The sequence below is a fragment of the Setaria viridis genome, chromosome 2 (genome assembly GCF_005286985.2).
Source record: "Setaria viridis chromosome 2, Setaria_viridis_v4.0, whole genome shotgun sequence".
NCBI classification, from domain to species: domain Eukaryota; kingdom Viridiplantae; phylum Streptophyta; class Magnoliopsida; order Poales; family Poaceae; genus Setaria; species Setaria viridis.
The window spans coordinates 3,114,575-3,128,714 of NC_048264.2; positions in this window are offsets into that span (position 1 = coordinate 3,114,575).

The window sequence follows — 14,140 nt, forward strand, 5'->3', positions numbered from 1 at the left end:
AGCAAAGAATGCAATCCTAGGAATTTCTGATTTCTGAGACAGATTAGTAGTCTTAAGAAATGATCTAGGTGTCCTGAAAAAGTGTTGTTAGATGTTATAAGCGTGCCATCTTGATTTTTCCAGTGTCCAAAACATGCAGCATGCAGTTGGGACAGGAAACTCAATCAGCCGATCAATCTTTCTAATTTGTTGCATGCAAACTGCTGGATTAAATTAAATTACATGGGTCTCACCTAGCTTATTCAAATGTTACAGATTCTATTTATTGGAAAAAATTTTGAATACTAGCATTGCATGTTTACTAGATGTACATTATGTATGGCAATATCGTAATATAATGTTATTGATCTGCACTACTAGAGAACTGGGTATTAGTACCGGTTCATAGGATGCATATCTCCCAAAAATGCATCCGGGATTAACCCGTCGAGATAAAAGGGGACGGTCTTTTATCACGGGTCCCTAAACCGCATATAAGCCCTTCTTTTAGTCCCGGTTTGTAAAACTAACCGGGATTAACAGGGCTGCCACGCCATGCGCTGGACAGACCCATTTAGTCCCGGTTGGTGTTACAAACCGGGACTAAAGTGTGTGTATACAGCGCCATGCAGGCGCCTGCATGTCACCTATAATTTCGTGCATCACGTACCTCTTTAGTTAGTTGAGAGTTTTTTATAATTAATGAAATCAATCAAACTATATATAGTATTTAAACGAGTCAATTTAACTATTACATACTTATATATACAATTCTTATACAATTAGCTAGTATATGTACAATTCTTGATTAGTATATATATATAGTACAATTAATTCCTAGCTAGCTAGCTATATAGCTCTAGGATCTTCGTCGAGGTCTTCCTGTCGAGGTGTTGCTCGGTGCTTCTTAATTTCATCCACCATGATAAAATTTTCCTTGTGGATTTACCACCTCGTCCAGTAGGAATCCTACGAAACTTTCGCATATTGTGTCTATTCTTTTCTTCTCCAAGATCTTATCTTGAATATTATGCATCTGTAATTTGGAAGTGAATAATGTTACACGAACAATTACATATAAGGAGCTAGAAAACAATTAACTATTAATAGTATTATTTTATATTACGTACTTCCTGTTTTTCCTGCGGCATCAACCTGGTCTTGTGTGACAGAAAACTTTGCATGTTCCCACAAACATAGTACCCACATAGATTATTCCCTTGTTCCTGTCTTAAGCACTTCAGTGGGGAAAAAAACAAGTTATAAAATATTCGTCATATAGAATGTACAAAATATGCAAACTTCATATGTACCGGGAAGTCTATGTCCCATGTAAGTTTTTCTTGGAATGCACCTTGGCATCATTTTTTGATGAATTGTTTCCATGCCCTACGGATTTAAATAATGAATGATATAGTGTTAGGCAAAAATTTAGGAAACACACTTTTGTATTGAGGTAAAGGTCCAGAGTTATTAATTACAAGTGTAGAATGTCTTGAATCTCTTGGTACTCTGCTAGTGGTTTCCTCAAGGAATCGAGGACAGTAACTCGGCTTCTATCAGGCTCAATTACTATTAGGATCCAGTGGTAATTGTGTACGCAAATATTCTTTAATCATATAAGGAAAAGGATACTAAGATAGACAGTATACGTACGTACAAACACTTACTTGAAGTTGTACGGAAGTAGTATGTAGCTCTTGTCACCTTGAAGGTCCAGCATATTGAAACATTCCACTAACGTTTTATCTGTAAAATCTCGTAGTTGGGTTTGGTTAACTACGGATGGATCCATGAAGCCAACATGCAAGTATCCTTCTTGTCGGCACTTTTGAATTAGCCGCCTACATAAAAAGGAAGACAAAGTTAGTAGGGTGACGCATGCATAAAAAATAATGATATGGTCCAAAATTTACATATAGATAAACGGATACTTGCAATGCCCAGGCGCTGATGAGAGAGATGTCTAGAGCATCTTGATGGTACACTTCGTATATATCTTTGAATTCCAGCTAGAGGCATTTCTCGCCTTCACCGTAAAAATCTATCGATTTTACCTTAAGGGCGAACATGGAAGTCTAGTCGGCAGACGTCTTCATGTACCATTCATGGAATTCGTACATCTTTGGTGATAGGCTCCCTACCAACTCAGGCCTCACCAGAGACTTTCCTAGCTCAAACGTCCATCTCGTTTGAAATGGCTGTGAAGCTGCTGGCTCGTGACCACCTAGCTCTTTACATTGATCAAGTCCCACTTCAAATTCTTCCATGAATTCCAATACTTGATCTTGTTGAGACTTGGGCATTGCTGCTATCCTTCTAGCGTCTCCTTCTGGTAGATGATGAAGGCGGCTATCAACAACACTTGAAGATGACTTTCCTTTTCCTTTTTTTCCCTATATTCATCGTCTTCTTGTTTGAATGTGACATATTCTAAAAAAATTGCAATTTAGTTGGATAAATTGTTGGTTGCGGCTCCATCTCCCTTGCTTTTTGTTGTTCAGCCCTTTTCTTGAACAAATCCTTGCATTCTGCTTGGATTTCGGACCAGCGTTCCTCTTGAGCCATTGCATTCCAGCGTTCCTCAGGAGTCACTTCAGGCTCCTTATTTGTTTTCCTCTTTTTATGTGCTGGCTTGGGAGCCATTGGTCGCGACTTCATAATCGGGTCTCTAGCAGGTTCCTTTCTCGGGGATGCAGGTACCTTGCTCGGGACTGCTCTTATTCCCGGCGTCGTCGGTGAGCGGGGAGGAGTGTTGTTGTCGTCGTCGTTGCTAGCTAGATGTGGAGATGGAGACTTTGCTCGAGCATGCATCGACGATGGTCCTGGTGCTGAAGGTCCTAGTGGTAATGGTCGTGGTGATGATGGTCCTAGAATTGACCGTAGTGGAGAAGTCGGTTTTGCCATTTGAGGAGATGGTAGCGGTTCGGGTTCTTCTGGGAGGGGTGCTTCCTCCATGCCCAGGATGATGATGTAGCGTTTGCGCCCTAGACTGATGCCTCCTTGAACCGCATCTCCTAATGTCCTTTCCCCAACGCCTCCCGGGAGCTGGAGCTCATAGCCTTCACATTGCCGATCAACGAGCTGCTCTACCGAGACACTAGCATAGTCAGGTGGAATCTTCATGCCATGGCTCACCTGCGTTGCCCAACTTGGTAAGGCACTCGCGTACGCTACCTGTACATATAGCAGAAATAAAGATGTTATTAAACTCCAATCCTGAGGCATGGTGGATCGATGGATTGAGAAGATTATTGCATAAATATTAATTATGTATAAGAGTATACCTTAACAGTCCGGTTGCCGACCGGTACATGCAGCTCACAGGAGGTGCGTTACCTGATGAATTCAACAGCGAACTGTTGTTGGTCCTATGGATCGGGCTGTGCTTCTGATTGGGATAGGGCCACTCGATGATTGACTTCGTCATGCATTCTTTGTTCTATAGATTGCACTTGAGATTCTAGGCTGCGCCGCTAGCTCTGCTCAGCCCGATCCTTTCTTCGCTTGCGGCTTCTGTACGAGTCTCTGTCTTCTTTGAAACTGTACTTCCACAGAACGATCCCAAACCCGCAGACACATCCTGGGTGCTCAGGATTCCCAAGGGCCAATGTGAGCTCATCCATTTCTCGATCCGCCACCAACCTCCCAGCCTTAACATCTTCAATGTTCTTGGCGAGTTGTTCGCCCTTGAGACATATTTCCTCAGTTAAGATCAACGTCCCATCCTCTGGGTTCAGTTGCCTCCATGAGCAAAAAACCAATTTTTAGCTCATTGGCTCCATTCATGAATTGCTAGTACGGTACTCCATTCGAGCACGTCTTGTTCCATCTTCTGAAATTTTGGCACTGCTGTTTTGTAACCACCTCACCCTAGCTTAGGGTGCTCTTTCTTACGACTAGCATTTTCAACGTTGGTGTTGACTTTTTTCTGACCATCGTGGTTCCTCTTGTACTCGACAAATGCCTCCCAGTGGCCGCTCAACTTTGGAAATTTATTGAAATCTGGAGTTTTGTCCTCCTTAATGTACTTTGAAACTAGAAATTTCTTGAATGTTTGAAATTGTGTGGCCATCTTCTTCAGCGCCCACGCTTTCACATCCTTTTCAATATATCTAGTGGGAAATATGAAATGTTGCTTGACCTATTCCCACAGCATATCCTTTTCTATTTGCGGCAGCACGTACAGATCATTGCTTTTTCCTCTCTATTTCTTGAAGCTGATGGGCACATTGTCCCTTACAATTGCCCCGAGTTGAGTCACGTACTTTTTTGCCACATCGACGGGAGCAACCGGCCTGCTGTCTTCTGACACTTCTGTGATCTCTGGCTTCTGCGATCCATCCATCACCATGCTTCGACCTCGTGTCTTCTTAGGGTTCGCCGATCCAGACGGCTAACAGTTCAAGATTCGTTAATTAGTACATAATAATAAAGAAGAAGACATTCTAAATGGGGTACAACGTTATTAATGATATATACCTCGGCGGTATCTTCCGCTGCGGCAAGGTTTTGCTCGGGCTCATCATTACCATCGGTGGATATGTTGAGGTACGTGTCCGCCTAGTTACTCTCTTCTTTGGTGTACGTTACGTTATGATCTCTACCAGCAATAATGTCCTCCAGCATGAACCTTGCATTCTTGTCGTTCGCCATCTCAACTACTCCAAACACACATGAAATCATAATTACATGTACGTTAAGGTATATAAATGAAATCATAGAAACGGACACATGAAAGTGTACACGAAATTAAACTTACATGAAAACTTCTTAAAAAATACACAAAAAATCTTGAATGAAACTTAATTACATGAAATGTCTTTAATGTATTACAAGTTAATGTACATACATGAATTCATAGAAGAACAACGTGAAACCATACTAATTTATACTAATTTCTACTAAATTCTATCAAACTTGAAGCGTAATTTATTTATAGAGATTTCTACTAATTTATGGGAATTTTTCTAAAATTTGTACTAATTAGTACAATTTCTAAGAATTTCTACCAAATTTTGTAACTAGAAAAAGGTAAATAAAAATATCTTGCATCACTGCCAAATTTATTCTAACTTCCTATACAATTTTACCAATCCAAAAAATTTTATTAATTTTATAACTAGAAAAAAATAAATAAAAAAGGCTTGCATCACTGCCAAATTTATTCTAACTTCCTATAGTATTTTACCAATCCAAAATTTCCTATTAAATTTATAACTAGAAAAAAGTAAATGAAAAAATGCTTGCATCACTGCTAAATTTATTCTAACTTCCTATAGTATTTTACTAATCCATAATTTTCTATTAATTATATAACTAGCAAAAAGTAAAAAAAAAGGCTTGCATCACTGCCTTGCATCATCACTGCCAAATTTATTAACTAGAGCGCCGGGTGCCGGGGTTTTATGCGCGCAGGCGTGGCGCGGGGTCAACGTCGCACGAGGGTGGCCACAGTGGCAATGCGCGCGAGGCAGATCGGGGCTCGAGGTGCGGACGGAGGATGGCGCGCGAATGGAGGAGGGAGGACGGGGCGCCAGACGGATCAAGGAGGGAGGACGGGGCACTGGCGAACGAAGCTGGACGGAGGACGAGGAAGGACGGGCGTTTGACGGAGGAGGGGAGGACGGGGCGCCAGACGGAGGAGGGAGGACGGGGTGCGCAGACGGATGAGGGAGGACAGGGCACCGGACGGAGGAGGCACGACGCGGGGTGCCGGATGGAGGAGAGGACGGGGCGCTGGACGGAGGGGAGGACACGGCTCGTGGACGACGACGAACGGCAGCGTGGATGGAGGCGGAGGACGACGGCGCGGACGCAGAGGATGCAGCGACGGGGATGAAGACAACCGGCGGCGACGGGGACGGAGGCGGCAGTGTGATGCCCGCGAAGCCGGTGACGGAGATGATGCGGAGGCTAGAAAGGAGTAAAAATTTCGCTAAGTTACCGGGTGCGGGGGGCAGTAGAAACGCCAATTACTTTTATCCACCCCCCACCATTTATCTCGGTTTGTAAGAAGAACCGAGAGAAATGGACTTTTAATCTCGGTTCTTCTTACAAACCGAGATAAACGGCTTGCCCTATTATCTCAGTGTGTAAGCAACCGAGATAAAAGGCCTGCCCTTTTATCCCGATTTTGACTAACCCGGGATAAAAGGGCAACCCTTTATCTCGGTTCATAAATCGAACTGGGATAGAAGGTCACGTCTAGGTGGGAATTGAAATTTACCCTTTTGTCCCGGTTCTAATTACGAACCGAGATAAAAGGGCCTTACAAACCGGGATAAATGGTCCCTCTCCCATTTCTCACCTCCCTCTTCTTTTTTGGAAATATATATTTTTATGTTTTTGTTGGATTTTTTGGAAATATATTTTTTATGTTTTCGTTGGATTTTATGCAGCAAAAATTAAATCTTTACATATTTCGAACATGTAAAAATATATTTAATTAGCAATTATATTTACAATAAGTTTAAATGACTCATTAATTCTACACTAGTTATATTACCTTCTTAAATAATTATTTTACTACATCACTATCATCAAGAAATTATCGATTAAATAATTTATACGCGTGAAAACAACTAATTTAAGCACACATGAAATTGTATCAAGTAGTACATGAAATTAATCATAAATGTGAAGCAAATTTAACGCTTTACAATGTAACATTAAAAAACTTCTTCTTCATGAATGTTCCTTGGTCATGATCACGGCGTAAGTACGGAGCCTCTTCTTTGGATAGCAGGATGCTAGGGTCGACTTGAACAGCGAATGGAGGCATGCCTGCAAACTGATCATAATCATCTGATTGGTCTGTTTTGTCCTCGACTCCCACAATTTTTCTTTTACTTGGAAGGACTATGTGGCGCTTTGGCTCCCATGGATCTTCTAGATTTCTCTTGGATTTTCCAGACATGTCCTTCACATAGAAAACTTGATGCACATCATTGGCGAGTACGAATGGTTCATCACTGTATCCAGTCTTGCTAAGGTGCACTATTGTCATTCCATACTGATCTTTGGTTACGCCATTTAGCTTCACCCATTGGCAACAAAACAGAGGGATGCACAACGGTCCATATTCGATTTCCCATATCTCCTCTATGAAACCATAATAAGAGTCCATGCTACTATTTCTGCCTATGGCATCTATGCGGACACCACTATTCTGTTTCGTGCTTTCCTTGTCTTGTGCTCTCGTGTAAAATGTATAACCATTTATCTCATAGCCTAGAATTTCACGATTGTGCTAGAAGGTCCCCTGGCTAACTAAGCAAGCTGTGGGTGAATCTCAGAGTTACCCATAAGTTATTTGCGCAACTAGGAGGGAAAAGTTTCCACGTGGCTTCTTGTAAGCTAGACATCGGATCTCGCCGGGTTTTCAGAAACTAACATCTGCTTGTGCTGCTTGATATACGGAGCCACAAAGGTTGACTGCTGTAGAACAGTGTAGTGCCTTGTTGAACAAATCAGCATCATTGCTCAAACATACTTTCCTTCCAAGGGTGCTCATTCCCCGCAACCTCCCCTCATGGCGCGAAGTTGGAACCCCAATCGGGTCAATTGAGTCACTAAAATCAACACAAAACTCAATCACCTCCTCTATTCCATATCCCTTGACGATGCTTCCTTCTGGACGGGCACGATTAAGAACATAGTTTTTTAGGACTGACATGAACCTTTCGAAAGGCCACACATTGTGCAGGTATACTGGTCCGCGAATATTAATCTTTTTTACTAGGTGAACCAGAAGGTGAGTCATAATATTGAAAAAAGATGGTAGAAATACCAACTCAAAGCTAACAAGACATTCCACCACATCGTTCTGTAGCTTTGTTAGCTTCGATAGATCGATTGCCTTATGTGAAATCGTATTGAGAAACGCACATAGCTTTATGAGTGGCAATCGAACAATCTCTGGTAGAACACCCCTCAGTACAACCGGAAGCAACTGGGTCATCAACATGTGGCAATCATGGGCCTTGAGATTTGTGAAGTTCTTTTCTTTCATATTTATTATTCTCTTTATATTCGAGGAGTACCCATACGGGACCTTCAGACTATTCAAGCATTCAAACATGCTATCCTTCTCTTCCTTGCTGAGAGTGTAACTAGCAGGACGTAAGTAGTGTTGTCCGTTATCTCTGTTTTCCGGATGTAGGTCATCCCGTTGCCCCATTTCTTTAAGGTCCCGTCGTGCTTCCAGTGTATCTTTTGAGGGTCCATAAACACCCATGAAGCCTAGCACGTTCACACAAAGGTTTTTCGTCAGGTGCATCACGTCTATTGCGTTGCGGACATCTAGGGTTTCCCAATAAGGTAGCTCCCAAAATATTGACTTCTTCTTCCACATGGCTGCACGTCCGTCATCGTCGTTCGGAACAGGTTGGCTACCAAGACCTTTTCCAAATACTACCCTTACATCCTTTATCATCTCGAAGACACGTTTTCCATTACGATGTAAAGGTTTTTTACGAGTTTCTGGTGCCCTTTGAAATGCATCCCGCTTTCTCCTAGCTGGTGGTGAGCATGGAGAAATCGACGATGACCCATATAGACTACTTTCTTACAGTGCTTCAAATACATGCTATCTGTGTCATCTAAGCAGTGGGTGCAGGCTCGATATCCCTTGTTTGTCTATCCCGAAAGGTTACTTAGTGCAGGCCAATCATTGATGGTTACGAACAACAGTGCTCGCAGGTTAAACATCTCTTGTTTATCCTCATCCCACACAAGTACACCTTCTTCCTTCCAGAGCTATAAAATTTCATCAATTAACGGTCTTAGGTACACATCAATGTCGTTGCCAGGTTGCTTTGCGCCTTGGATAAGCGCCGACATCATAATGAACTTCCGTTTCATGCACATCAAAGAAGGAAGGTTAAACATACATAAGGTCATAGGCCAAGTACTATGACCACTACTCAACTCATTGAATGGATTGAATCCATCAGTACTTAAATCAAACCTTATGTTCCTTGGATCAGCTTCAAACTCCAGGAATGCTCTATCAATTGATCTCCACTGAGCCCCATTAGCGGGGTGTCTCAGCATCTTATCTTCCTTACATTCTTCTTTGTGCCATCGCATCAACTTAGCATTCGCCTTGTTCCTGAACAAGCACTTCAAGTGTGGTATTATAGTGAAATACCACATCACTTTCGCGGGAACTCACTTCCTAGGAGGTTGCTCCTCGACATCATCAGGATCATCTTGCCTAATTTTATACCGCAGCGCTTCGCACATGGGACACGCATCCAGATCCTTGTATTCAGCACCGCGATAGAGGATACAATCATTAGGGCATGCGTGTATCTTCTGAACCTCCAATCCCAGAGGGCAAACAATCTGTTTAGGTTCATATGTTGTGGATGGCAATTCATTATTCTTGGAAAGAATCTTCTTGATAATTTCCAACATCCCCTGAAATGCCTTATCGGACACATCATTTTTAGCCTCCCATTGCATAAATTCTAGTGTGGTACCCAACTTTTTATGCCCCCCTGGCAATCTGGGTATAGCAATTTCTTGTGATCATCTATCATGCGCTGCAACTTTGATGCTTCCTTCTGAGTTTCGCAATCTCTGTGTGCATCCCTAAGCACCTGACCGAGGTCATCAATATGGCCATCTTCTGCAAACTCATCTTCATCAGCCTCACCCATTGTAGTATCTACAAAAGATTGGCCTATAACGCAGTCCAGAATGTTGTCATCCTCCTCCTCCTCTTCACCGTCTTCCATTACAACCCCTCTTTCGCCGTGACGGGTCCAAACCAAATAGTTAGGCGTGAAACTGTATCTAAACAAGTGGCTGTGAATAGTCCCCCAGTAAGCCTTTGAATAGCACTTCTGGTTACTGCATTGGGCGCATGGACAAGATATGAACCCGTTCTGTGGCTTGTTCGCTTTGGTCACTTCAAGAAAATTATTCATGCCAGCAATAAACACCTTGCTCCGCCTGTCCACGTTATACATCCATTGCCGGTCTATCTGCATCGTATTACGCAAGCCATCAATAAAATGGATTACAATAAAACTATCCATCACATTGCTAAAATTTTAGATAGAAATACACAAATTAAAATTTCAGAAGCAAACAACATGATACACTACGACAAACTCAAATATTGCTCAAAGTTTACATAGAAATACACAAATTATTTAGCTCATATTTAATTTACACATAACTAAACTATTAAAAAATTAAATATTTTCCACATAATGTACTTATTCTTAAAATGGCTAATTGCATACCTCTATATATACTAAAGTATGAAATTACACCTACAATTTATATGGCTAATTTATAAGTATTAAAAACACATTTACTCTAATTTTTCCCTAATACATAAAATTGAAATAATCTCAATTCTACCTCACATTTACTGTCCATTCTTCCTCACATTCAAACTATCCATCACATTGTAGCTCAAAAACATGTATAAATACAAATCCTCCACATGCTTAACAACAAACAAACTCACTTTCTCCCTCTGTAAAATATAAAATAAAGCTTAACAACAATAAATGAACGGAGCATGAATTAGCTAACCTTCACAACACTTTGGATGGGTGAAATCCCCACGGAAATAAGGAAAAAAAATTCAGCAACACCTCCCCTAGGCTTGCTTCGGTGCCATGGAGAGAATGAGCTTCTTTGTCTTTGTGGAATGGTGTGGCTCGGGCTGGAGGAGTGGAGGAGGAAGAAAGGGCTCTTGTAGATAAGATTTTATCCCGGTTGGTAAATCCAACCGAGACAAAAGATTAGAGCTTTTGTCCCGGTTTATGGCTCCAACCTTTTGTCCCGGTTTATGGCTCCAACCAGTGGTAAAGGGTGGCACCATCGGTGCCTGGAAACTAGCCGTTTTAACCGAGACTAAAGGGTGGCATGTAGTCCCAGTTGCAAAAAAAGAACCGAGAGTAAAGGTGTGCCCCATTCCAGCCTAACGTGGCGCACTCCCTTTTCTCCCGGACCGAAATTAATCCAAGACTAAAGGGGATGGGATCTAAAGTCAGTTCTCTAGTATAGTAGTGCTGTTTTGCCTTTTTGTTTGCCTCGAGGGCTTAATTGTAGTTATATCATGCATTCTCCCGATGCATCGTGCTCGTTTTGAAAAAAAAATGTTATTCTTATAATAAAATTTTACTATTTACACAAAAATTCTATCCATGGACAATTTTCTTCAAAGCCTTCATTTCCTTTATTTCTAGGGAACAGGAAATATGAGCAACATAAAATATGAGCTCCACTGAACCCGGGGGCAACTAACAACTGACAGTCTTTTCCTATGCATAAAAATACAAATTTATTTTCAGTACCAAAGTTTCATATTTCATATATATATGAACATTATATTGCAGCATTGTAGACTCACGCTGACAACTGATACACCGCCGCCAACAACACCTGATGGGCACTGCCGCACTGGGGCACTGCACATGCATCCATTCACAGAGAGCAGGCTAGGTAATTAGAGAGATCCATTTCAAGCTTTAATTTTCTGCCTTACTGGTCCAAGAAGAGAGTGATAATTCGTTGTTGATGCCCCCTGCGTGGTGTCAAGGAAGGAAGGAGGACATGCATCCTCGGCCGATCTAGAGTCGCAGCTCGAGGTCCAGCTCCAGCTCCTCGACGGCGCCGGAGGCCGCGGTGTTGGCGTTGGCGCGCTCTCCGGCGGAGCAGAGGCGCATGAGATCCTTCTCCAGTTGATCATGGCCAACGTGTCCGGCCTCTCGAGCTTGACGCCAGCGAGGGGCTCCGCGGCAGTGCCGCTGTGCGAGGCGGGGGGGGGGGGGAGGGAGGGACATAGCGGCGGCGGCGGCGATCCCGATGCCGGGGGCGGCGTAGACGTAGGGGTTCCAGCAGCCGGCGGCGCGCTCCTTCTTGTGCGCATTCTGGTGGCCCCCGAGCGCCTGCGACTTGAGGAACTTCTTGTTGCAGAGGAGGCAAGGGAACATCCGCACCTCCTTCCCGGCGACGACGTACGCCGCTGGCGCCGCCACTTCGTCGTCCAACTCCAACTCCTCGCGGCGTCCGGGCGCCGGCGCCAGGGACAGCATCAGGTGCGCCGCTGCAGCTGGCGATGGCGGCGACAAGGTCCGCTCCATGCAAAAGCAGCCAGTCGCCGTGCAAACTGTTCCAGTAAGAGTACCACAGCCAACAAGCTGGGCTGTGTGTAGAGTAGTTTTAGTTGTACTGGCAAATAAATTGTTGAGTCAGCTCAGTTGTCAGACCCCGGCCAATCTAGCTTGTTGGCTTTGCTAAAACTGGAGATGGTGGCGGCGATTCTTTGTCCAGAAATGGGAGGAGCTAGGACGAATGGGAGAGCAAGACGCTTTGCTAGCGGTGAGATGTGTGTGTAGTACTATTACTTCAGCTAGGTGATGGGCAATTGGACATGCAGTCCTTTTGCTCCTAGCAATAGCAAGTAGCACAAACAACAACAGAAAAGAACTCCCAAATTAAGGCTATGCAAGGGTTAGCAAGTAAGTACATATTTATAGGGGCAGAGATCGAGCACCACTATTTAAGGCGTGTTTGGTGTTTGGTAGGGTTTCTCCACTAGCTTCTTCACTAACTACTTATTTGTGAAGCCCTACCAAACGGGTAAAAAGAAAATAGCTTCAAGAAGCCCCCTGAAAGCCTCAAAATGACTTATACTAAGGGGGTGTTTGGATAACTTTGCTAAACTTTAGCAGCTAAAAGTTGCTAAACTTTAGTTGCTAAAGTTTAGTTAAGGCTGTTTGGATATCCTTACTAAACAGCATCATTAATGAGGTGGATAAAGACCTGTTTGCCCTTACTGAATGCTAACCAGACAAGCAATAATGAGGGGCAAAGGGTGTCCACCCCACCTTTTAGCAAGTTTTAGCAACCAAAAACTTGCTAAAGTGCTAAACTTTAGCAACTCAACTTTAGCAACTTTTAGCAAGGGTGTTCTTTAGCTGCTAAAGTTTAGCAAGCGGTATCCAAACACCCCCTAAAGGAAGGAGCCCTAAAGAGTGGTTTTATGGCTTCCGCTCCTTCCACAAGTGCTAATTGTCTCTAAGATTACCCAAATTGTCACTGAAAAGCTATTTTGCCAAACGTATTTCCAAGGACATCAGCTCCACTTAAAAAGCTGATTCACCATCATTACAAGCAGTAGCCATCGCCATTTCAGGAACTAGAGTCATGCCAAAGTTGCTTCTATGTGTTTATGACTCTTGTTTTGAATAGGACACTTTCCAGTGCCTATATCTCACCTAATTTCCTAGAGCTGAGAGACTGAATTAAACTTAGCTCCTTATTCCCTCTATTAGTTTGAACCACTAAGGCCATTCTCAATGACCAGTTTCATTTAATTGTTTCCAAGGCAGGAACATCATTTAAGTGAAATATAACTATGGATGAAATAGCCACTATAATACAAAGGTTTCATTTCACAGTTAAATAGGCTTAGCATAGCATATTTAAAGTGTTGTATGCTGTTGTGAAATAAAACCTTAGTAGAATTTCACTTGGTTTCCAAACGCGTGGGGATGAAACGAAATGCATTCATGGAGTTTCATTTGATTTCCAATGCAATGGAAATAGTGTGCACCGGGTATATCTAGATGGAACTCATCTACTCTATCTTCTCGTAACTTCTCTTCCATATCAACAGTTTTGTGTGTTATCTCCTTTAACGAGGATGAAACTCCAACTAAGAATGGTCCAAGAAACCAAGCCTTCCTTGGTTGGTGGGGAGGGATGGTGTACATGGTTGGGTGCTACTTCCTCACCAGCTCAGGGTTCAGGTCTTCTCAACTCAAACATATCTTTTCTTCTTAATAGAAAAAACACCCCACTGTTCAAAATTGTAGTTCAATTTAGTTTTGCCCTTAAGTCAAATTGCTTTAACTTTAACTATATATTTTTTTAAAATATACATTAACATCTGTAATACCAAATAACACCATATCAAAACATATTTCATGGCAGGTTTCATGAAACAAATTGAATGTCGTAAATATTGGTGATTATTCCTAAAAACTTGGTCAGAGATAAGTAAGAAAAGTTCTAGCCATTCAAAACTAAAGTGCTTGAATTGATTTCTCTTAACTTAGGTCGTCTCATTGTTATAATTTGAATCAACTGGTGTGTCATTTGGAATCAAGAGGAAGGGCATTTGAAA